General features: G+C 43.6%; 1 long non-coding RNA gene across 1 annotated transcript; it reads left to right on the forward strand.

Annotated features, from left to right (window-relative positions):
* Positions 1-14,138: 14,138 nt before the first annotated feature.
* On the forward strand, positions 14,139-25,433 carry LOC142786362 (uncharacterized). The gene is made up of 3 exons (XR_012889022.1): positions 14,139-14,313; positions 17,069-17,324; positions 19,891-25,433. It is a non-coding gene; the product is annotated as an uncharacterized LOC142786362 (long non-coding RNA).
* Positions 25,434-25,648: the final 215 nt, after the last annotated feature.

The following is a 25,648-nucleotide window of genomic DNA, read 5'->3' on the forward strand; positions in this document are numbered from 1 at the left end:
GACGGCATTCCTTCCATTTTTCTCAACGAAGTGAAGAGAGATAATACAAGTCGGCGTCGCTAATAGCCAGTTGCAAAATATTTACCTACTCCGAAGGAAAAACGCCTGTTCTAAAATGTTCTGCTAAGCGCGTTTAATAATTTAATGCCAGGGCTTACACCGAAAAGTAAGAAAAAAACATAATACCTTTATTTTGCACCAGGAACGAAACATGGTGACGATGGGGCCGTTGGGACGACTTAAAGATATGTATTACGGACACACGTATCGTCAGGTCACGAAGAAAACGGGTGTCGACGTAAGCTTTACGAACAACACGCTCCCATTTTGTTCTTCAGTTGACCTTCGCAAATGAGAACACTCGCCACTTCGGTCCATTTGCCGCGACAAATCACCACGCAGCATCGTCCAAACCATTCGGATTCAAAGCCATATAGGTTGCGAATATGCAATGCACAAAACGCATCACATATCCACGCGGCAGTTCACGGACATCAAGACTGTCTTTTCGAGTTGCCAACATGCATACCAGCGCACCACTACGACGTTCGTCCGGCTTGACAATCCATGTCGGTCGAGCGACGAGAGCAAGCGTAGGCACGTCTGTGCAGCTAAACACACCAGCAAAAACGGACTGACGTCAAAGCCCACGGAAGACACAGTGAGCAGGCCTGAAATTATCTATAGGTAACATTGGCAGGGTTCCCCTTAAGGGGAGGGGAGGGGCGGAGGTTGGTCGCAGTGCCTCCACTCTCTATGATGCCAATGTATAGGGCTGGCATATTGCTCCCCCTCTCGCCCCCCTTCTTATAATGTCAGTGTATGGAGCTGACATTGCGCCCCTCTAGTCCACCTTCCCGCCGTGTGCACGCCTATGAATAGATGCTTCGCTTACTGCCAAAGTTAAGCCTGTCTTAACAGTGGTAGTATAGAAAAGTTACGTGGAAAAAGGAAGGCAAAATTCGTTTGCAGTATTTAGTTGCCCACTTAAAACGAAAAGTTTGTGCTGGTTTAGCTCAGCTATGCTATGATATACGTAGCGTGAGCTACGAACGGACGGACAGACCACCGGACGGGCACAAGGAGGGATGAACGGACGAACTATGCAGCGAGCTTACGCAAGTCGAGTGCCAGACCACTATAGTAACATGTCACTTCAGAGGCGCCTTCTTCAGTCCGACAGCTGTGCGTCGTGTGACGTCACTTATCATCGGGCATGCGCTGCACGGCTCTCGATAAGCCGCGTGAAACCGCTCAACCTCGGCCAGTGTAGCCCACGCTACAAGAGAAGAAACCACATAGCGACGAGTTCAAGGAACGTCAACAGCAGCAACGTTCAAGCCAGATCACGTCGTATCTGTGGGCGCTCGAACTCAATGCTCACCGCCATGTATGAAGCAAAGCTAAAATAATTGCCTTTTTTGAGCAGTAGATGCAATTTCTCAGGCTTTACTAACGGCGGTAGCATACGGAAGCAGGGCACTGACGTAGCGAGCCAAGGCGCTCGAGAACACTTGACCAATTATACACAAAACTTCGATGAACACGTTTTTGGTAGTGTAAATACCATATTTCATTCTGAAAAATGTCGCGCTAAATGCTCACTGACCATAAAAGTATTTGGCTTCACGTACGAAACAAGTATCTCCATGCGTGCCGAGAAATATTTTCGTAGCCAGGCATGACGTGGCAATTTTGTTTTCTAGCAACCCATCTTTGCTCACATCAGTTGATCACACAAATAGCTGCTTTAAAATATTTTGAGCGTCTCGGCGATCAGTCCTAGATTTCCTTACGCTGCCGTTAAATGGAGTTATATGTGCGATGGCTGCGTTTTTTGGGATATACAACGCGAAACGTTTGTAATTTGACATCAAACTGCAGAGTAAAAACGTAAGCTTTATCGCAGCAACCACAGGTCATCCAGGCGGCTGTGTGACTTGCACTGCCGCTTCTGGCGTTCCATTATGCTGCCGTATTTACGTAGTTGGTTGTGCTTTTGTCATTTCCTGCTTCTCTTCATACACACTTGAATATTTATCAGTGCACCATTCAGCAAAAAGCAGCCCTTACGTCGTTGCCCATACTGGATGTCCCATCGGACGATTAAGAAGTGGCTGACTGTTTTTAGCTACGAGATGTGGACAGCACTTCTAACTACTTTTTTTTCTATTCTAGGATGATATTGTCGATGCAGATGGAGCTGCACCCTGGAATACAACGCCCAGAGAGGCTTTAACTGCAGAGGTGAGAGACAGCACCCGAGTGCAGCGAGAAGGGCGTCCTGTTCTCGCCTCTGAATTATCTGCACTTATGTACTAAAACTGGCAACGTTGTTTTAGGCTAGATTGTATATTACCATTGCGGCGGCTGCATTTCCGATGGAGGCGGAAATGTTGTAGGCCCGTGTGCTCAGATTTGGGCGCACGTTAAAGAACCCCAGGTGGTCGAAATTTCCGGAGCCCTCCACTACGGCGTCTCTCATAATCATATGGTGGTTTTGGGACGTTAAACCCCACAAATCAATCAATGTATATTACCATAGTATACTAGAGTTCTAGTACACATTAACATTACTGTGACTCTAGATGTGGGAGACGTGGCCCGGTTTATACGTCATCTTCATTCCAAAGCACTTCTTCCACCGCTTCCACCAACCATCCTATGTACCTTCTTACGTCACAAGATTACCCCTCCGCCCAAAAGATTGTGCGCGTTAGAAATGATTAAGCATCATGAACAACCAGTTTTAGAAGTTTAAAAAATGGAGCGATGAGCTGTATTTTCACATCACAACAATGTTCCTTAAGTTTGCACAAAGACTTCACAGGAGAGGGTAGCAATCCGAGGGCATCATGTACAGCTCTGGAGGGAGAGGCTGGCTGCTGCGCTCTGGACAACGTAAGCATGCTTTGAGCATGAAAACAGATAAAAGCGCAGCTGGTATTTTTTGCGAAGAATGAACGAGGTTTGAGCGCTTTGCAGGATTGACCGTTCCGATTTTGTAGGCGTCGCATTCTTCATTGTGGGTGATACGAACGCCGTGGATGCAATCTGCGCGCCCGTTGACCATGGCTGATTGGGCGCTGCTTGTCTTCCTCCAGAGTGTAAGTGGTTGTTTTGTGGCTTTCGGGGAGTTTTCCGTGGTGATGGCGCAGATGTGACTAAAGGCGCAATCTTGAACGCTGGTCGAAGAGAAGTTCCTTGGCATTCGTTTCTGTGAAGATGGCCCAGATGCTGAATTATTTTTTTAGTGGTCACGTTGCTAACGACATTGTTTAATCTGCAAGTATGCTCGCGCTGTAGCTTTAGTTCTTTGTAGTCCTTGTTGGTCCAGCCGTTGTAGCTGTTGGGGTTCTTCTTGTTTGTTCTGGTGGCATTTGTCATGATGCGTAATCTCACGAAGTGGACTTTCCTTATAAACATGAGCCAGTTTTTTTTCGCAGGTTGATGGCACTAGTAAATACGCGTTAGAGTGTCGTGATTCTTGTGAGGCAATGAAGGTAGTGCGCAAGAATTGACAAAGAAATCTTCTGAGGCTCTTGCAACGCAGTTAATAATGGACGCTTCTGGTGTTCGGTAGCGCATGAGAGTGGGTGTTTTCAAGCCTGCTGTGTTGGTTAGGCACTGAAGCGGCTGTGCACTATACGGTGATTCCGGGACAGGCGTGGTTGTGCCGGATATTACTTGGAAATGTCTGTGTGCCCGCGCAACTAAGAAGCTGAGCTGTTCTGATGCATGAATCTGAACACAAGTTCTATGGCTTGTCTGAGTATCTCCGGAAGTCCGCAGCTCTATCTTAGCGCGTGAGAACGAGGTGGGTGTTGTTAGCAACTCAAGAGCCAAGCGATGAAAAATCTTGAGGTGGGCCAAGTGTGTGAGATGGGAAACAAGCTTTTCCAATGCGTGAAGACTGATTTTGACTCCTTGAGTCATCATGGCGTGGTTCACTATTTTCCAGATTTGTCGGCTCGTCTACTATGTGTGCGTTTTATGAGACAAATAGTGAGCGTTAAGTGCACTTCAAGAGCTGTTTGATACAAAACCAGGTGGTGACGGGAAACGAAGAATGGAGAGGCTCTGGTGGGTTAACTACGTGTCTTTGCATATGTTGTAGCGCCGACATTCAAAATGCCGACTTTCGTGCAAAAGAAAAAGCTGATAGAAAGCTATGTCTCTTGAGAAAAGAGTGTGGACTCTAGTGGCCGAGTGTAATTGTCTGCACATGGTTGGTAGTAAGAAAGTCTTCGTCGTAGTCATTAAACCGAGCAATCACCTCTTGTTTTATCTTTATCCATGATCCGACTTTTTCAAATACGTGCGTGAGGTAGAACTTGCAAGCCTCCCCGGAGAGGTAGTCAGTAAAGTTCGCGATCATATCCCATTCCAACCGAAATGCAGCGGTATAGAGTGGAGCTCAAACAGGTCGAACCAGTCTTGTACGGATACATCGCCCACTGTTTCAATGTACCTGTGGATGGGAAGGTCAGTTGATGGTTCCGTCATGATGCTGGTCAATGTGTACAGCTAAGATATGCTTTGGATGTTCGTTTATCGTCAGAGCGTCTTGTTGAAAACGTCGTCGATGATGGGCGGCGGATAAAGTTGCAGGCAGGTCTTCATTCCTGTCGACTTGTGTGACGCTAGATGTGGGAGACGTGGCCCGGATCATACGTCGTCTTTACTTGAAAGCAATTCTTTTTCCTCCACTTCTACAAACCATCCTGCGTACCTTCTTACGTCACATTTCATACATCTGGTGCAACGCTGTGGAGGCTTGTGAAAATTCTTGCAAAGAATGCGTTTGCGCTGCGAAACGGTACAATAATTTCTGCATCTGTGACATGATTGCCTTTCTTCTTTGGCTTCAGTAATAAATAAAGATGCTTTGTACCTCGCAGAAGTACGGCTGTTCTGAATCATTCGGCGTCTATTTGTTCGGGCCTCCTGATGTTTTACATGTCACCTAACGTGACGCTGTGCGTCCGCGTTCCTCCTCGTCTCGCACAAGTGTTTACGACGATGACAGCCAAGCGCGAGACGCGCGTCGTCACTCAGTGAACTTCGTAAATAGCTCCCACAGTGGTGCACCTGATGTACAGTCGTCAGCACCTTTAACTAGAACGCTCTGATGCGTGGCCTTGGCTCACTTGGATGGAGGTCAGCGCCGCTAAGCGTTTAAAATGCTTGCTGTAGTAAACGATAGATGAAGCGCGCGTCGGTGTCTACACTAAATTTCTGTTTTCCGTCTGCCTGACCGGCGGGTCGAGTGCGCTCACTGGGCATTCAATTCAGTTCATTCTTTATTTGCAAACTGTGAAACATACAGAAACATCACGACTGGTTGGACCCATAGCCGAAGGCTAGTTGGGGGTCCAAAAAAAAACAAATAACGAAGGGTTTCATGTACAAAAAAGATATATCACACGCATATAGATAGTTATTGTGCATTCTTAATTTGCACGAGTGAAACAAAGGGAGAGCGAAAGTGTCGGTAAATGCACGATTGTTTTTTTAACAGTTCTAACTTACGAAAATACAGGTAAACAAACAAGATTTTTGCATTATTATGAAGGTTAAGGGCATACCGTTTGCGCCACATTTCGCTAGTGGCTATGTTATCGCGCGCGCCCATGGCGTTCGTTGTCCTATAACTATTTCGACAATAAACCATTGCGTGTGACATTTTACGCACCTTTTAAGCTTGAATTTGCATTATTCATCGGTTGATTTTGGGATTTCAAGCCCCACATATCATCATCATAATGAGTTTGAATTCGTGGCTGTTGCTCAAAAGAAATCGCATGTATAAAATGCAGAGCGAACACACTTTCATGGCGTTGTAAGAGCTGCACAATAAATAAATTTGAAATGGGGCAGTGTTTCTCATGTTCTGATTCATTTATTTTCAGACAGTGTGCATTGAACTGTTTTCGGAATTTAGGGTTTGCCTTCCTGCTCTGTTTACACTGCACGAAGGATGCGGTCTTTATTGGACTGCAAGATTTGTGCGTGTTATAATATCTGTGGTTTAATGTCGCATAACCACGATTTGATTATGAGGGGCGATTATGAGGTCAACGAAACTTTCGACACGCACCAGGAATATGCGACGGGACAACGAGTTTTTTTTATGTGCACATTCAAACTGCTACTCTATAGTACTTTTCATTTATGATTAGTACTTTTTTACATAAAGGACGAGCATCCTATTTGGTAAGATGGTAATATGAGGTTTTATGCAATACCTACGCGCTAAAATTGTTTTGTTTGCGTTGTAACCCCGCGTCATGCTTGCTGAGCACACGTTCAAACTCCAAAACCACCTTTTCCGTGAAGCGTGAACCGAACAAGAAGGCACACTCTTAATTGCGAGAACAGTTCAACTCACGCTGTCTGAAAATTATGAATCACAACTTTTACAAACGCCATGAACGTGCGTTTGCTCTATTTTTTATACAAGCGACTTCTTTTGAGCAGCAACCGCGAATTCAAGCTTGAAAGGTGCGTAGACTGTCACACGCAATTGTTCATTATGGAGATAAGTATGCGACAACTGCCCCCACATGCTTACGTCACCTCCCACACCTCCCACATGCTTACCTCCCACACCTACGTCACCCACATGCTCCCACATGCTTACCACATGCTTAGTACCTCCCACATGCTTACGTCAAATAACTCACGCCCCTCAGTCCCCAGCAGCTGCGAAGCAACTGACCACGGCGGCGGTCAGATCTGCAACGCAGCAGAGGGTGCTAAGAATCTCTGGATCCGGACAGGCCGCCATTGGAACCTGAACTTGGCAACGTTTAATGCTAGAACCTTATCTAGTGAGGGAAGTCTAGCTGTACTATTCGAGGAGCTAGAGGGTGTTATATGGGATATAATAGGGCTCAGTGAGGTTAGGAGGACAGATGAGGCCTATACGGTGCTACAGAATGGGCACGTCCTTTGCTACAGGGGCTTGGCAGACAGAAGAGAACTGGGAGTGGGGTTCCTAATTCACAGAAACATAGCTGGCAACATAGAGGAATACTATAGCATTAATGAAAGGGTGGTAGGTATCGTAATTAAACTGAATAAAAGATACAAGATGAAGGTAGTACAGGCTTACGCGCCTACATCCAGCCACGATGACGCTTCAGTTGAAAGCTTCTATGAAGACGTGGAATCGGCAATGAGTAAGGTAAAAACACAGTATACTATAGTGATGGGCGACTTTAATGCAAAGGTAGGGAAGAAGCAGGCTGGAGACCAGGCAGTAGGAGATTATGGCATCGGTACTAGAAACGCCAGAGGAGAGCTACTAGTAGAATTCGCAGAACGCAATAATTTACGGATGTTGAATACCTTCTACCGAAAACGAGAAAACCGCAAGTGGACATGGAGGAGCCCTAATGGCGAAAATAAGAACGAAATAGACTTTATAATGAGTGCACACCCTGGAATCGTGCAGGATGTGGAAGTGATTGGCAAGGTACGATGCAGTGACAATAGAATGGTACGGTCTCGAATTCGCCTAGACTTGAAGAAGGAACGGCAGAAACTGATACGCAAGAAGCCAATAAATCAGCTAGCACTGAGAGGGAAAGTACAGGAATTCAGAGTGTCGCTGCAGAACAGGTACTCGGCTCTTAGTGAGGAAACCAACCTTAGCGTAGATACAATGAATGATAATCTGACGAGTATCATTACGGAGTGTGCAGTGGAAGTTGGAGGCAGGGTAGTTAGACAGGACACTGGCAAGCTTTCCTAGGAAACGAAGAACCTAATTAAGAAGCGTCAAATCATGAAAGTGTCAAGTACAACAGACAAAATAGAACTGGCAGAGCTTTCGAAGTTGATTAATAGACGAAAGGTATGCAATGTAAGAAGGTATAACATGGAGAGAATTGAACACGCTCTGAAAAACGGAGGAAGTGTCAAAGCATTGAAAAGGAAACTTGGGATAGGCAAAAGTCGGATGTATGCACTAAGGGACAAAGAAGGCAAAATAACTACCAATATGGATCGGATAGTTAAAATAGCGGCGGAGTTTTACAGAGATCTGTACAGTAGCCGAGACAACCACGACTTTAATACTATAAGAACTAGCAGTAACCCAGATTACACCCCACCAGTAATGATAGAAGAAGTCAGAAAAGCTTTGGAGAGCATGCAAAGGGGCAAGGCTGCTGGTGAGGATCAGGTAACATCAGATCTGCTGAAAGATGGAGGAGAGATTGTGTTAGAAAAACTAGCCACCCTCTTTACGAGGTGTCTCCTGACGGGACGGGTACCAGAGTCTTGGAAGAACACTAACATCATTTTAATACATAAGAAAGGAGATGACAAGGACTTGAAAAATTACAGGCCGATCAGCTTGCTCTCTGTAGTATACAAGCTATTTACAAAGGTAATTGCTAACAGAGTAAAGAAAACATTAGTATTCAATCAACCAAAAGAACAACCAAGATTTCGAACAGGCTACTCAACAATTGACCCCATTCATACTATCATTCAGGTAATAGAGAAATGCTCAGAGTATAACCAACCACTATCCATAGCCTTCATAGATTACGAGAAGGCGTTTGATTCAGTAGAAATATCAGCCGTCATGCAGACACTGCGGAATCAGGGCGTAGATGAAGTATTTATAAACATTCTGGAAGAAATCTACAGGGGATCAACTGCTACCATAGTGCTTCATAAAGAAAGCAACAGAATACCAATAAAGAAGGGTGTAAAGGAGGGGGACACAATCTTCCCAATGCTATTTACCGCGTGCTTACAGGAGGTTTTCAGAAGCCTAGAATGGGAACAGTTAGGGATAAGAGTTAATGGAGAATACCTTAGTAACCTGCGCTTCGCCGATGAGATTGCATTGCTGAGTAACTCAGGGGACGAATTGCAACTCATGATTACGGAGTTAGACAAGGAGAGCAGAAAGGTGGGTCTTAAAATTAATCTGCAGAAAACGAAAGTAATGTACAACAACCTCGGAAAGGAGCAGCGCTTCGAGATAGGTAATAGTGCACTTGAAGTTGTAAAAGACTAAGTCAACTTAGGGCAGGTAATAACTGCAGAGCCTAACCACGAGATTGAAGTAACTAGAAGAATAAGAATGGGGTGGAGTACATTCGGCAAGCACTCTTAAATTATGACAGGTAGATTGCCACTATCCCTCAAGAGGAAGGTATATAACAGCTGTATCTTGCCGGTACTTAGCTACGGAGCAGAAACCTGGAGACTTACAAAGAGGGTTCAGCTTAAATTGAGGACGACGCAGCGAGCAATGGAAAGAAAAATGTTAGGTGTAACCTTAAGAGACAAGAAGAGAGCAGAGTGGATTAGGGGACAAACGGGGGTTAAGGATATCGTATTTGAAATAAAGAAAAGGAAATGGACATGGGCCGGGCATGTAGCGCGTAGACAGGATAACCGCTGGTCATTAAGGGTAACTAACTCGATTCCCAGAGAAGGGAAGCGGGTTAGGGGGAAACAGAAGGTTAGGTGGGCAGACGAGATTAAGAAGTTTGCGGGTATAAATTGGCAGCAGCAAGCGCAGGACCGGGTTAACTTGCGGAACATGGGAGAGGCCTTTGTCCTGCAGTGGACGTAGTCAGGCTGATGATGATGATGATAATGAAGACACGCGTATCTCATTACTGCACTCGAATCACTTCAACACCGTGCTACTAGATTCATTCATTCCTCATATGTCTATCAGATTATCGTGTCATCTTTAAAAGAAAAAATTGGCCTGTCCCCTCTATCTTCCCGCCGCCGCATTGCCACCCTTTGCTTGTTTCATAAACTTTTTCACAGTCCATTTGCAATCGAACCTTACATTTCCCCCCCCCCCCCCCCCCATTTTGCAGGTCATATCGCATTGGCCATGTCTTTCAAGTTGCCCATCAAGGTTTCCGCACCGTTACTTTTGCTGCCTCATTTTTTCTTCGTGTAGCAGAAGACTGGAATGACCTCCCCCACCATATTGCAGCAATCAACTGTCCATCAACATTTATGCATAGCGTCACAAGCCATTTTTCAAGCTAATTCATGGCTTTTTGGTACGTTTTTTGTAACCACACCCGTTATGTAATGTCCCCCCGGGGACCTTTAAGGTAATAAAATAAATGAAATGAAATGAAATGAAATATATTTCAAGGTAAACGAAAGTGCATAGCATGATAAATGTAACAATAAATAATTTCCCCGGCAATATTTGTGAGAAGCCTCCGAGGAAAGACACTTGAAGCGCTTTAAAAAGAACCTGTACTACCCTTAACAGGAAAAATAACTGGCAGCGTTGGGCTGAGCGGAAAAGCGTTTACGGCCGCACAACACAGATTCGTCACTTCAGTGGTTGTTGCAGCCGAAGAACAAAAAATATTATTCTCTAATTAGCTCAATACACATTATTCTAGGGAGGCATTAATGCCTCATATTTTGCGCTGTTTCGTGCATTTTTTTCTCATATATAGACATGTGTGCTCTTAAGTTCTTGTTAAAAACCCCAGGGGCTCCAAATTATCCGGAGTCTCCGCCGTGTTGTTCTCAGCTCGAATTGCTTTAGGACCTCTCCAGACATTTCCGCATTCATTTATCACGGGTGTTCTTATTTACCGGCTTCCAGCGTAACTTCGGATTAAGAAAGTATCTTTGAGAAGACTCACTAGTGGCGCCGTAGCTTTCACGAAAGAAAGAGATCACCACAGCAACGGCTCGCGGCTGCGTGCAGACGGAAGAGTACACAACAGATTTTGCGTGGTCTGAACCAAAGAAGGACAAGGGCGGCCAACCCATCGACGCTACGGAACCTTCGCTTTACCTCTGGGTGGTCATGTGTCAGACGCCCGAGTGCATGGTGCAGGAGCGTTGGGTGACGTACCTGGTCCAGAAGCAGGTGAACCCGTGCTGGGAAACCAACGCCTTCGTGTGCGACGGCGCTCCATTTCCAACGATGGAGCACCCGATTCCAATGGCAAGTCACACTTGGCTTTGTCTCCATGCTCTCAAGTATGAAGCCGATGCGTTGTACGACTGTGCCATTACTGACGCAGTAAAATACGCCGAATTGCGGTACGTCGCTTCGCTAGTTTAAAGTTCTCGTTATATGTAGATATATCTTTGGTACACGAATAACGTGGTATACTTTATACAAAACAAAATCGGAGCCTAAGTGAGTCTGAGTGAATCGACTCGAGAGCGAGTACGCCGACCTAAGTGCTGGGCTATACTTTCTTCGTGAATTGTGATGCTGTAAAATCAGAAAGTCGCCACTTGTTTATTTTACTTTATTCTCTTTTTCATAATAAGACGCATGCTATCATTGCGAGTTTGAGAAGTGCAATGCGAACTAACTAGGACTAGAGCAGAAGTGATGCTTACTCGTTTTTTCGTTTCTTGATTAGCTTATTCGTGAGTGCTATACATACCCTAGAAAAAATGAAATGGAAACTGAATCCGTGTACGCACAGCAATCAGACACATTGTTGCACCGCATAAGAAAGCCTAAACATCCATAAGAAAAAGAGTATCGTCAGTTTGGAGTTCTTACTTAACTCTGAAGTTATCGGCAGAAAAATTGTAATTTATTTGTGGTCACTTATGATTTATACTGTTTTATAAATACGCTCGAGAAGTGTTTGAAATTGGCATTCGATTATTTTTTTTTCAAAAATAAATACTTTGACTTAAAATTGTTGTCCATTTTTTATGGCTACTTTTTTGTGGCTTCTGGAGCACAGAGCTAGTTGATCCCTCATGATCATAAAGCTTGAGCTCCGACATAGAGGGAGTCACTCATGCACTATTAAACAGTATACCTGATTAGCACAGAAAATATTACGAGCAGTGACACAGTTTTGAGGTCTATGAAGCACACTTTGTAATTTATACAAGAGTGCCATGTAGTATTACGAGCCGTGAATAAACTATATTTGGTCGTAGTAGCGTGAAATAGTAGTTCATACCAAAGATTTTAATAAAAACGTGTCCTACAGAGCAATGGTTTGATAGATAAGCATGCAAGTCGTGATATCTGTGTACCTTTCCTATCAATTTAGATAGATCATGCAGACGCTTTTTACATTAGAGTTCCTCGACAAATTCTCGCTGCCTTAAGAAAACCACATGGCCAAGTATTTTTGTACATTCTTTCGGTTGTGGATAATCCAAACATATATCTCCTACTTGAACTTTGCTGATAGGTCTGCATTTCGTATAAGTTGTTTTTGACACATACTCTTTCAATTTAGTCAAACTAAGCCGCAGTGATTATAATTTTCACGATTTGTTAGCCCACATTGTTGTGTTAAGCCGTTGGATACGAAAATTCATTGCTGTAATCTGCGTGCAGCATCAGCTTTGGTGAATTAGAAATAAAAATACACTAATTTATAAGCAAAGAAAAGAGGCATCTGAATAAAAAAAATTAAGAGGCTTCTAATGGAATCATCTGACGCAGCAGATGCTTCCGCAGGTTCACGTTCAGAGCGATCGCGGTGTTTCAGCTGAACTCGCGTCTAGGCGTCCATTCGTTCTTCGCTAACTTCAAGCAGAAGGGAAAAGAACTCAAAATTGCTAGATCTGGAAGCATACAGCATGCACGTGGCCAGCGAAGAATTACAACAACAGAGTGAAGTCCAGTAATAAGTCGTGATCAACAGGGCCCTCGCAAGTGAAACTTCATATCTCTCTCTTGCGTGAAAGACCTTAGAACAGGACTTAAAATACAAACACTTTCCTCGTTTCGTGCCAGCGCAAAACGAATTGTCGACATCGATTCTTTTCGAAGTGTTGTTCTATGACCTTTTATGTGAGAGGCAGAGCTGCAGTTGCACTTGCAAGGCCCACATTGCGAATATTCATTAGGATTACCTCGTGCAAATTAGGTGGGCAGATGAGATTAGAAAGTTTGCTGGCATACACAGTAAACCGATTCTGACCCTTAAGGGTGTCGAAAAGGGTGCCGACACCCTAAGCACACCCTTTGAGCACCCTATTCGCGTCTCAGCACCCTACAAGCGGAACCTAAAGGGTGAACACATCAAAAGGGTGGAAACTAGGGTGCAAAAAGGGTGCAACAACTAATGGGTGCTGATGAGCACCCATTAGGGTGCACAGTCACCGACAAAGCTTTGTGAGTAACATGGTCATAGAGCATAACCAACAGCTTTTAGATGTCTACTGGTTAGACACCATGGTCTCATTAATAGCCCCATCGCATTAACGGATATCTCAATAGCGATAGTGCCCGGCTGAACGTAAGTTCTGCACTGGTTCTTGCATTCTTGCTGCCTTTTTCTCGTTGCCTCACGGCCGGCGCTGACCAAGCCATGCGCTACAAGCTCACTAGCCAATGGCGGAGTACGCAGCTTGTAAAGCTACAACAGGATTGTGACTTACACATATAGAGCTCTCGGCCTCGTTTGCGCCTAACATTGAAAACAAAGCTTGGTCCATGACAGTATATATTAATCATACATTTGTTAATGCAAAGAAATACAAACCAACAAGACCGTGGTAGATAAAATAGTTTTTGTGTTGTACAAATATTTGTTAACCTTACAATGTATCAGTTGACACGTGTTACCAATTTTTATGGCGGGCTATGGACTTTGACGTTCTAATATTATAACATTAAAAAAACGTTTTCTTGATTTTGTTCATATAAATATTCTTCAAAGCAAGTTAAAATGAGCCTTGACTAAAACGTTTTCCTAAAGAAAATTCACTAAAGGCAGCTAAAATATTGTTTGCCAACTAATACGCTTATTTGTGACAAATTTTGCTTGCTGCCTGTACTTTGTACTAATATACAACCGCTTTAACACTGTTTTTAACAGCCAGCTTAACCACTCAACCAATGTACAGATGTTAACAAGGTATCGGTATAAGAAATACACAAGCAAGCAAACGTTTCAAATTTCGCGCGCCCTTTCACATTTCAAATTTCGCGCAAATACGCGTTATGTGATTTTGTCATTTTGGAAGGTAAAAAATATTCTATGCAATACACACTAGCGTATCTTCTATTTTCACTATCTTTTATTTAAAATTTAAGCAGAAATAATCTATTTACTCATCATATAAAAGATGATGTGCGCAAATGCGGATCGGTGGCGTCAGCAGAACAGAAATGGCGGTATCTTCCAGGAGGCCGCAACGGCCGTGTGCCGAGCGTTTAAAGTCGATTTTTTATGTTGTTCAAAGTGTGCTTGCGCTGTCTTTCGTGTTCTGTCGGTGCTGCTTGTTACGAAGATGCACTATACTCAAGAGAGGAGCGGCTGCTTTGTACCGTCGAGCGCTCGCCAAACTAAAAAGGTAGGTGGATGTTTCTGCTGTCGACGCTTTGTTTTTTGCTTCTCCGGCCAGGCCGCGGCGTGCCCGATCCAGGCTGTTGTCTTTCCGCTCGCGTCCTCGGCTTCTCCCGCGGTTAACACCGAAAGCGCTATAGTATAATAACGTTGTGAACTAAGGTTTTCCTATTTTGTAGACGATAAGTGAGTTTTTATTAACGTAGCGAGCCTGCTGGCGTGTCTGATTTCATTAGGCTCAAGTCTAAGTTCAGGGACGTTACGCGCGGATGAATTTTTTCTGTGGGGAAGGAGGTTAAAGCCATGTGCGCTGTGATGCTGTGAGTCGGCGGGCGATGCTCTTCACGCTATGAATCACTATATTTTTGCAATGCCGTCGGACGCCGTTCGGGGACTGCGAATGGACGCCGTAAGCGTCGTCTGTGTGTCGCGTGCGTTGCAGTATTCCGGTGATTCGCGTTGAATTAGATCTTTGCGTATTTAATTTAGAAGAATGGAAAAGAATAACGTGGTGTCCGCGTTGTTATTTACGCGGCCTTGTTCGTTTTCTGTGCAAAGAAGTATATGAAGAAAGTTTTATATGTTACGCGTCCTCTTTTCAACAGCTACATGATCATTGAATGTGTGTGACTACTATAAGGTAGATGTGTTTTCCTGTGTGACCAAATGTGTTTGCATCCACCGGGCACGTATAATACTAAATTACCATGATATTCAGCTTAATTAAGTGTGCGTAAACTTGACACAGCGTGCTGTAGGTGCGGTTCTCAAAGCGTGCAATTACGCCTTGGTCAATACATTTTCTCTATGAGTGGCCGAATAGCCGTACCTTAGCTGTGCAAGCGCTAGGTTGAGCAGTAGTTCACTCGTTTGAGTGCAATTTTAGTAGTACTGCTTGTTCCCGCTTGTTCCCCCCTGTTCACATATCATTGCATTCTTCTGGTTTGTAAAAGAATTGTGGGCCCTGCAGCCCGCTTTGGTGTTAAAGCTTTGCCGAATACCTATACGTCTACAAACATTCTAAAACTAAGTTCTACCAAAACTTCCAATGACACTTTCGAATACAAGTGTAACGCTTTATCTGATATCATAAATTCTTTATGACCTCGCTGCAGATTTACAAGTGACCTGTGATATGTACAGTGTATGAATGCCTAATTTATTGCTCAAAACACAATAAGGTTATACATCACAGCATGCGTGTCAAAGGCGTGCATATGTTGCTGCTGACATGCAAACTTAGACATTGTATTTATGTAAGAATGAACAAATCTAAACTGCCGTTTTTTGAAGATGTACGCATCAGACCAATTGAATAATATCAAAAATGGTGTTCACCAAGTGATTGTTGTTTATTGCTTTGCACCGACGTCACTAAAACCGCATTGTTAGTACTTAGACCACATGGTAGGATGCAAGATTCATGACGTCATATTGAATGTTAATGTCACATGATATGCAAGGTAAATTGTTATTAGCATACAGAGGCCAATAACGTTATGGCCTCATCGTTATCATAATGAAGCAAGTTAGGCAATATGTGATTCTGCTGCCTTTACGTCATGTTGGGAAACCATTACGTTATGTAGCTACCTGCAGTGTCTGAGATCCTGGTTGCCGGTCAATATTGCAGAAGCTTGCCTGCTTCATTGTGATGGCATGGGGTTCAAGATTGATGTTTTGTCTTAGCGTTTCCACTTTTCCTCCCCTATGGTCATTACACAGCTTGTGCTGTTTGATTAGAAGTGAGGAGTAGTGCCTTTTTAGCCAACCAGAACAATTTAGATCAATGATCACTATGAAGCAGCACACAATATTCATTTAGTGAACTCAATTTCAGTCAAATTATAAACGTCCGAATGTTAGCCGTTTGAAGGAAGCTTCATTCGTTGAACTCATGAGAATAAATGGTAGAGAAGGAAAGGCAGGGAGGTTAGCCAGACCAGCAAAGACGGTCTATCACCCTACACGGGGGAACAGGGAGATTGAAGTCCTGTCGCAGTGGTCTAGTCGCTAAGGTACTCTGTTTCTAACCCGAAGGTCGCAGGATGATATTCCGGCCTTGCTGGCTGCTTTTTCGATAAAGGTGAAAATGCTGTAGGCCTGTGTTCTTAGATTTATGTGCACGTTAAAGAACCCCAGGTGGTCGAAGTTTCTGGAGCCCTCCACTACCTTGGTAAAAAATTCATGTGTCAGTATTGCTTTAATTTTATGCTTTATCTGCAGTGGATGCGTATGCGCATACTGACATGTATATGTAGTGGTATTGCAATTTTACGAAATAAAATATTCATATGCTGCATATTGCATGGCATTTACTTAAGAAACACATCACATGGGTATCATAACTACAGAAATGCAAATATGCCTCTATGGATGCACTCGTGCATATATTTCGTCAGCTTCAAAAACAGAATTAATTGATTGCAGGCAACAGCGTTACTCAAGCATGCTTATCTCTTAATTACGCGCAGTCAATAAAGCTAAAAGGGGGTGTCTTCATCTAAGAGCTCTAACTTCATCTTTGTGCATGAGTGAGCTATAAGGTGAATGAAAATTCACATGTATGACATCGACATGAAAAGCTCTGCAGCAGCATGTTTTTCGTTGTATTTATCTGCAGCACGCCCTTTTTGTATTTCTCAGTTGCGTGCCACTAAATATATGTTGGCCATGCGTTTCTAGCCATTCACTGCAATTTGGCAAGCAGCACATGCAGTCTAGACAAACCTCACTAAAATAATTTTTTTGCACTGGTGCAGAAATTCTTTGGCACGGTCTGTCATTTCATTTGAGTGAGGCTGCTCAAGGAAATTTCCTGACAAGGTCAAGGAGCCCAAGCACCAGCGAACTCTGAACCATTGTTTCAAGCATCAGCTCTGTTCACCCTGCTTATGCGCGGTGCCTCACCAAGCTACTGGACGCTGCCTACTCATATGAAGTGCTCTCCATATTCTCCTCAGTTTGGCAGCAGTCTCTGTGGTCTTCACAGTGCTTGCCAAAATCATTTTTGCACAGGTGAGACACTTATTTCTTGCTTTAATTGTGTTAGTATTACTGCATGCACTCCTGCCAAGCAAGAGTACTAATGTTTCCTGTGAATTGTTTGTCATGGTAAACGGAGGATTTCAAGCACAAAATTCATACAGAACTTTAGTCCTTCAAGAAGTGTGGAACGAAGGTGGTGACAGTGTCAACGCGCTCTCTTTAGAAATAAAGGCTTTGCATGAAGAGCCTGTCCCACCTTGAAACAGGCGCAAAAAACTTCCAGGTGAAAATAAACAACTTCAGATGAAAATCGAAGAATTTACACTGTATTTAAGGTTGAACTATCCGACATCAAAGGCGTCTTAGATGAGGGTTTTCTTTTGACGCTGTCTGAAATTTTTGGGCGTTGATGGAAAAACCATTACTCGTGATGATATTGACACTGCAGACAGAGTAGGAACAAACAAGCCTAGTTTAAAAAAAATAGTGCATTATGAAAGATGTTACAAATGAAATGTTCTGGATAAGACAAAAAACTTACATCTGTCTACAGTGGCCTTTCCTTTTAGATCAAGTAGTCCTATTTATGTCAACGAACACTTGACAAGACAAGGTAAGCAGTTAGTGAGAGCACGAATGCAAAAAAACAAGTAGGATGTAGGTTCATTTGGATGCAAGGCACGAAATTTATAGCAAAAAAATTAGAAACATTAGCAATTTTAAAGACTACCTTCTTAGAAGATCTGGCGAAACGCTGTGTTGATGCCTTCAGAGCCACACTTTTCTTGAGCTTGCAATGTCAGTAAACTATGACTGACATGGCACAAGTTTGATACCTAAATAGTGAAAAATTGATACCTAGATAGTGAAAAAGGCCACCAGCTATCTTCAATGCCTTTACCTTAAATGCTCTTAACATTATAAATAAGACTAGTAGCCTGTGTCTCTGTTTCGATGACATGTCGGTAAAATTTGATGCCATTCTTTTGACATAATCCTTGCATTTTTTGTGCGATATAGCCCACCAAAAATACCAGGGTACAATTATCATGGCAATGTGTAGTTCATGAAATGGGGAAAAGGAATAGCGCTGTACGTTTAACGTTAATTTTTGGCCGATGTCAATAGACTTCCGTGTGTTAAGCCCTGTGATGAGTGTCTAGTAGTACGACTTGGGGGTTTTGTTTTGCAGCAATTAGCATGCCTCCATTAGGTCATAAGTAGGAATTTTGAGTTTCTGGAAACTAGGTAACTTGATTTTTCGGTCACAGATGCACAGACGATTTTTCGCTCACAACCAACGGGGCAGACGCCGGCGGCGGGTTTTCTGCGACACGAGCTCTTCAACGCTCTCATGTTAAAAAGCTGACATAGGCAGCATTGACCAAATGAATGCAAAGAATAAAATTAAGTGTCCTAGCAGGAATCGAAACCTAGTATTCTGCTTGGTAATTAAGTATTCTACCACAGACCCATGCCCGGCCTCGGTTATACTTTCTAAATAGTCTCAAATGTTTGTGTAACATCAACTGTCGTTGCAGTACTGGCTATCAAATTTTATAACTATTACATGTGCACTCCTATGATGCAGCCGGGAGGTCGAATCAAAGTCAATTGTAGTCAGGCACCATCCTGTGAAGTATTTGTGTAGCAGTGTTGAAGGCTACCATCGGCGCGAGTCCCAGCGCAAACACCAGTGCTTCATACCAGCCTACCACTTCTACTGTGGCTAATATCCATGTTTCTGTTGGCATCGTTACGAAACAGGAAATAACTGGTAATGTTGTCAAAGGTGTGACATCTCCCCATAACAAATGAAACTTATGCGGCTGTTTAACGTATGTGTGTGCGAGAATTTGTACTTATATTGAGCTCCACTTCATAAGATCGCTCAATAAAAAGATTAAAATACATGTTATGCGTGTTTCACATAACATCGATTCCCAAAGTATGTGGGGTATGCCAAATTTTTAGCATCAATTTTGTAACCTAAATGCTACCATAAACAATTATTTATTGAACATGAACAGCTGGACTGCAACATACTAAGTTTTAGGTATTCGGAAAACTGAATATGTTCATGACTACAGCATACCTAACAGGCAAATACTAGTACTACAGACATGACACACTATTGTAGAGCTAGACTAGAATATTGCTTATTAGCACTTTACAATTCTTTAAAACCCTAATTAACTTCAGTGCCTTATTCGGTTTGTTCAAATCGGATGTGCACAATTACTTGATGAATAGCCTTTTACTCAAACCTAACTCATGTTTCACGTGTGCATCATGCTGAATCATTGCTCAGATGTCTCTTGTGTATATATTTTCTTTCTACTATGCTGTTTGTTTTTGTATGTGAAATCTGTTGTACGTACTACCCTCTGTAGGCCCCCAGGTACTGTCAAGTTGTTTAGACAGCTTTTTGCCTGGGGGACCTCCAACAAGCATGTTTTCCGTTGAAAACAAAGCGAATTTTGATGCTGACTTCTACTCACATAGAACTAAGAACACTCTAGCGTGACAAAGCATATTGTATCTTGGACAGTCTGTCTTCTGAAACTCGTAGTGATTACTTCTGTCTCTATTTTAGGCTTCCGGGTGCGGATGTGCTGTAGAGAAGGAGCGCCCTGACAGCACTTTTGTAAAAGGAACCAAAGTCGCCTGGGCAGCTGAAGATGGATTGTGCAAGTGTTTGAATGATCACATTATATTAATCCAACACCACTTGCATTACTTTGCCCATATTTGTGATTTTGTAACGCACAAGTTTAGAAACACACACACATATATAAAGGGAGAGCTGTAAATAAGCCTTGAGCAAGTTTGTAGTCAAGGCTTTTAGCATGATGACCAAAGCATGTTATATAAGCCCAGATGTTTTACCACACTCCTACTTTCCTATCTATTTTCTTTTTCAATTTTGTGGGCACTGGCCACACCCTCATTAAGCGCCTTTGGACTGCTGGTGCCTCTAACTTATATATTGTTGTTCTAAATAATTTATTTGTTACCTACTATGCAAGGAGGGAAGTCAGAATGTTAAAAGTTAAAAAAGAAGTCTCGTCACAAAAAAGATGTCTACTCGTAAGAAAAAAGATTTGAAAAACAGAAGATTGATCCTCACTCACAAAGATCTCACCATTACAATCGATGCAGAACGTCATAGCTCATGTTTACTATTGTCAATCTTTTTCGGTTGTATGCTATGTACAATAAAGTAGTGACTATTTGCATCATGTTAATTTATTTCTCATAAATTTTTGTTGGGGCCTAATATCTTGCATTCTCACATGCATAAAAGCTCATGTCTGCTACACATAATTTAAAAGAGCGCAATGTGGTAAGGTTCTGTGTTTAGTGCATATTATCTGTGTGTCTTTCAAAGTGAGTATATGGCATTTGAAATAATCACCAGTATTCAAAACTTGTGAATTTTTAATTTGCAGGCATGCATGTCTGTATGGTGACCAAGCATCCATAAATTGTGCATGCATGTGTGCAGCAAGAGGCCTTGAATAGACTACATTCATTCTGGACCAAAAATGGTAGCACAGTCCATATACGCACTCTGGGATCAATTTCATGATTATTGAAACACACATATTTATTCAATATAGCTTGCTTTAAGGTATATATTTACATATTGTCTACTTCCACCTTGAACATTGCACCATGCATCCGGCACTCTGCCGAGCGCTTCTCGAGGGCACTTTGGTAACTAGTACACAAATGTACAGACAGCTGTAAGTGGGCCGCCACTTTGTTGACTGCTGGAGAACGGCAGCTTTGCCAAATCACACTTCCTTTGTGGTGAAGCTAACTTTGCTCTTGCAACAGTACAAGCTCATCTAAAATTCGACACTGTTCTTCAGAAGTGCAGGTTGTTCTATCCAGAGCAGCCAAAAATGAAAACACGAGGATCAGCACCTGGACAGGGTAAGGCACAATTGCAGTACTTCTCGATAACAGTGCCGGATTCTCTATTTGCCTACACATAGAGAAAGCAAAACACTGGAGCCAACTTACCAGTAGCTTCACTGCAGAGACACTGTGTTTTAAAAGACGATGATGCAAAAGCCTCACCTAGAGCTGTCACTGTGTTTCAGTGCTAGTTTCATAAGCGCCTGCGGAAGGCACTCTATGGAGGGCCAGCCGCGTGGATGGTGCACGTGTTCAGGGTGGAATGGACGACTTAGTACATGTGTTCAAGTACTAACAAACCGTATGTGGGCTGTCACTCAGCATGGTCTACAGAGTATACAGCAATCTGCATTTTTAGCCATCTCCAGCATCAATCCTAGATTTGGCCCACTGGTACGTCGATGTGGAGCACCCTTCCAGCACCCATTTGAAAGGGTGTTATGACATCACAGCACCTTTTTTTAAAGGGTGCACTCATTACACCCTTCAAAGTTTTTGCTCTGCACCCTTTTCTTAAGGGTGCTGAGCTCTGCACCCTTTCTCAGCACCCTTTTTTGAGCACCCAATAGGGAGCAAAGGGTGTTCGTCTGGCGACAAGCTCATTTACACCCTTAAGGGTCAGATTTGGTTTAGTGTGTATTGTGGCAGCAGAAAGCCGAAGATCAGGTCGATTCGCGGACCATAGGAAAGTCCATTGTGCTGCAGTGGAAGTAACCATACTGATGATGAGGATGATGATGATGGTGATGGTGATGATGTCATGTACCACGAACTACCTGTCCGCGGAACATACTTCATAGATGATTATTTTGCATCCGCCGCTTTTTGCACTTAACTCTGTCGTAGCGTTCACCTTTCATTTAGTATTGAATTAGTATTGAATGCGTTTTTAAATTTGCTTGAAATTTTTAAGACATTCTTCGTTATCTACATAGCGAACGCTCCACAAAAAAGAACGAAAGTAATAAAACCACTCCTTTTTTCTGTTCTATTCAAGGCCACGTTCTACAATCATTTTTTATGCTAAGTTTATTTCTTTCTGGCTGTAGAACGTACGACTTTATGTGATATATTTTTATTCGAAAAAAAGGTTTTGCCCTTTTTCTCTCTAGTGACTCACGAACATGGGCAAAACCTTCTAGGATGAGTTAACCTAGATAGTGTCACTAGTGCACACCTTCTTCTTGAGACAAATCAAAGTAGACAGACCAGAAAACACGAGAAGCGCACAAGCGCTAAATCAGTGCTGGTGCGTCTCGTGCTTCAGTGTTGTGTCTAGTTTCATTTAGTGCTGAGATAAGCTATGGAACATACGACTTATTTCAGGATATTAGGAAGATCTGCTTCTTCATGACTCGTAAGGTCATTTATTGCGTCGCAATGAACATGAGCCGCCGGAGCGCAGGTGCATTGCAAGACGCGTTGGGCCCGTCTTGACAAAAGGAGAGCCGAATGGCTGTCGACGTTAGCCAGAGTAATAGCATGCGTTTGGCTCTCTATCAGCTCGGTCAATACAGCTTCATTCGCTCAGCTCTCTCACCCTCGCGTGTCTGCTACTCGTCAGGTCACGCAATCCGCTTTGAGAGTCGTTGCAGTTGCGCAACCGCATGACTATAGAAGGTATAAAAGCCACTTCACCGGCGCTTCCTTGCTGTCTTAGTGATGCTAACCCAAGGTATTATTCCCTAGGTCTGGGGAGTTTCTACGTCTTTCAGTGATTTGACGTCCTTTGGTTGAATCTAGAGATTTTTCAAAGGTTTATCGCGAGACATGGCAAGTGGAAAACAGGACAGAAGGAAAAGCACAAAAGGCAGTGGCTGTCCCATGTGTTCTTGTAGAGAACGCAGAGAAGAGACTGGGATGCGGACAAATGGCTACACCGAAGTCATTCGAAGAACTGAGAGAGCCAACGCCCTTGTTTTTCACTCGTGCTTACGACTCTTCGTCCTCCTCTATTTGCAACACGATGCCGCGGCCACAGAAAACTGATCTAGCGCTGCTTGCTTCGAGATGGTAGACTTTCTGTGCAGGACGCCTAGTGATGGAAGCTGGACGCCAACCTTAGGCAGCACGTTCGTGCGATGTTGTTGCGACCAGTAAACAATTTCCTTACGCTAGCCATTTTTCACATTGTTCTTGGTGAGTCATCGTGCACCCGGGTGTCGTCGCCGACCCGAAGTCGCGGTGGTGCCTTTGGTGCCGCTTCGTGGGTCGAACGCAAACGCTTCCACCGATAATGCGCCAGCATTTCCCGGCTTAGCACTCGACGTCGCAGATCGACGCTTGTTGTCTCAGCTATCAAAAGGTTGCGGCAAATCGGGGAGCTATTGACATTCGCTTCTACCTCGCAGAGAGCCGTCGTTATGTATTCGAAGGACAGAATAATGTGACCCAACGTACGTTTAAACGTTTTTGAAGTGATAAGTATGAGTCTCTCCCACAATCCGCCCCACCAAGGGACTCGCTTGGTGCTGCGCCTCCACTCGATGCGTGGGACACTGCAAAAGTATGCTTAAGTGAATGGATTTCTTAGTTGTTTTGCACTGTAAAGGAAAGATAGGGCCAAAACCCTCTAAAAATGCTTCAATCCTCTTCAAACTCTCTCTTCCACGCGTGCTGCGTCACGCCGAGTGCTCGACTGCCACGCTCTTTTCTGTCCGGCATGTAGAAAAAAGCGTGGCTTCGAGCTATATTACGCAAAGATTTAACCACAACAGTGCATTCGAAGGTAAAGAATTGTATCGTTGCTTTATCAAGCTTCTGAATCTTCGTCCTTAGCTGCAGCAGCTGTATTTGTCGAAAAGGAATACTCTTTTTGTACATCATGAGAATACTTCAACGCAATGATGAATAAACATGCATTTCGCGTGAATATTCACTGAGCAGTGACGTGTGTTTGCAAATGAACAGTGGTAAGAAGGATATCGTTCTCACAGTGTTGTTGAAATAACTTCTATTCTGGGTTTACTGCCGTAAACAATGCCTGGTTGGGTACCTCTATATTGCTTTCTGCATGTTCTGGGCAACAATCGTCACATGCCAAGCACGTTATGTAGCACGTTATTGCGACAATAAAAGTGGCATTCTCATGGTGCTATGCAAGAAATAACACTTGAGTAGTCAAAAACAAAAATGCAATTTCCTTTCATTGAAATTGTGGAAACCCACCCGCCTCCAATGGTGGTTTTACGCCAATCACTGTGGTGTTTTTTTTTCTGTGTTTCAAGTGGACCGCATTTATAACAGCCGCCTTTTTTCTTCTTCCATTCTTTTGCGCACGCGGGTTTAAAGCTTATGTGGTGTTCTATGGTTTCGTCATTCGAGAGTAAAACTACGCGCTGAATGCATGTTTTGCGCCCAAGAAAAGGTTCTCAAGGACATAGCATAGTACTTCGCACCCTGCACTGACTCACCATAGCAGTAGAAGTGAGCGCCACGCTCTGAAATACCGGAACTCAGTGCCCGCGCGGGCACACGGGGTGACGTCACGAAACCATAGAAATGGCTTCTTGAATATAAGGTGTGTTGATAGGGCGTTTTATGAGTAATCGACAGACGACATTCCACGACGCACGAATAAATGCTGAAAGGCGGCGATCAGGGCGGTAGCAGCCATGGCCGTAGTAATTTTCAGGCGCAAAGCACGTGTAAGAGCGCATGAGAAGAAGACTATATGGCCATAGCGCAAGTCTGCTTTGCTGCATGACAATAAACTTGGCTATAAAAATCAGCTCTGAGAACCGTAAACGGGCTTGCTTCAGTCATTCGCCCTTGTGGCAATGGCATTCAAAGTGCTGATTCTGATGTAATCTAAGGCCGTCAGCATATCAAATAGCCTCTCAATGCGGATTTTACGGCCTTTTTTCTATGAACACCCCCAAACGTCCTCGCAACACAGAGTGGGCTCGACGCTTGAATGAAGCATTCACCCATGACTGGACCGAATCAGTAGCTCAGTGACGGCGTCATGACAAGGAAGTATGACAAGGTGACGAACAGACATGCAGTCAGGCAAAGGTTGGAGACACCCTACAACTCTTGACCCCTTGATCATCGACGAATGGATGATGGTAGGAGATGCGATGGAGTAGGTAGTGGTTATCCAAGCGACAGTGCTGTAAGGTCATACGTAAAGTGTGAATGCTGGGCTTGCTTAATCAAAAAATGTTTAGCTAGTGTGATTACTTGGACATTTAGCTGTTGGACTGTCGATGCCCACCTTATTGCTGTGCTGTCAATGAAAGAGCGGATCCACTCAGTTAATCGAAGAGCGAGACTACTGGCTGAAGCCGGTGACCATGAGTAATGTTTGTTGATGTGCACTGGTGACTACGCAAGCCGCATCGGGTACGAGTTCTTCAGTGGTTATCATGGGCTTTCTGCATCTTGTGTCAGGTGCCCCGTCGCGGCGGTCTAGTGGCTAATGT

This window comes from Rhipicephalus microplus, unplaced genomic scaffold, assembly GCF_043290135.1.
Source record: "Rhipicephalus microplus isolate Deutch F79 unplaced genomic scaffold, USDA_Rmic scaffold_23, whole genome shotgun sequence".
Classification (NCBI taxonomy): Eukaryota; Metazoa; Arthropoda; class Arachnida; order Ixodida; family Ixodidae; genus Rhipicephalus; species Rhipicephalus microplus.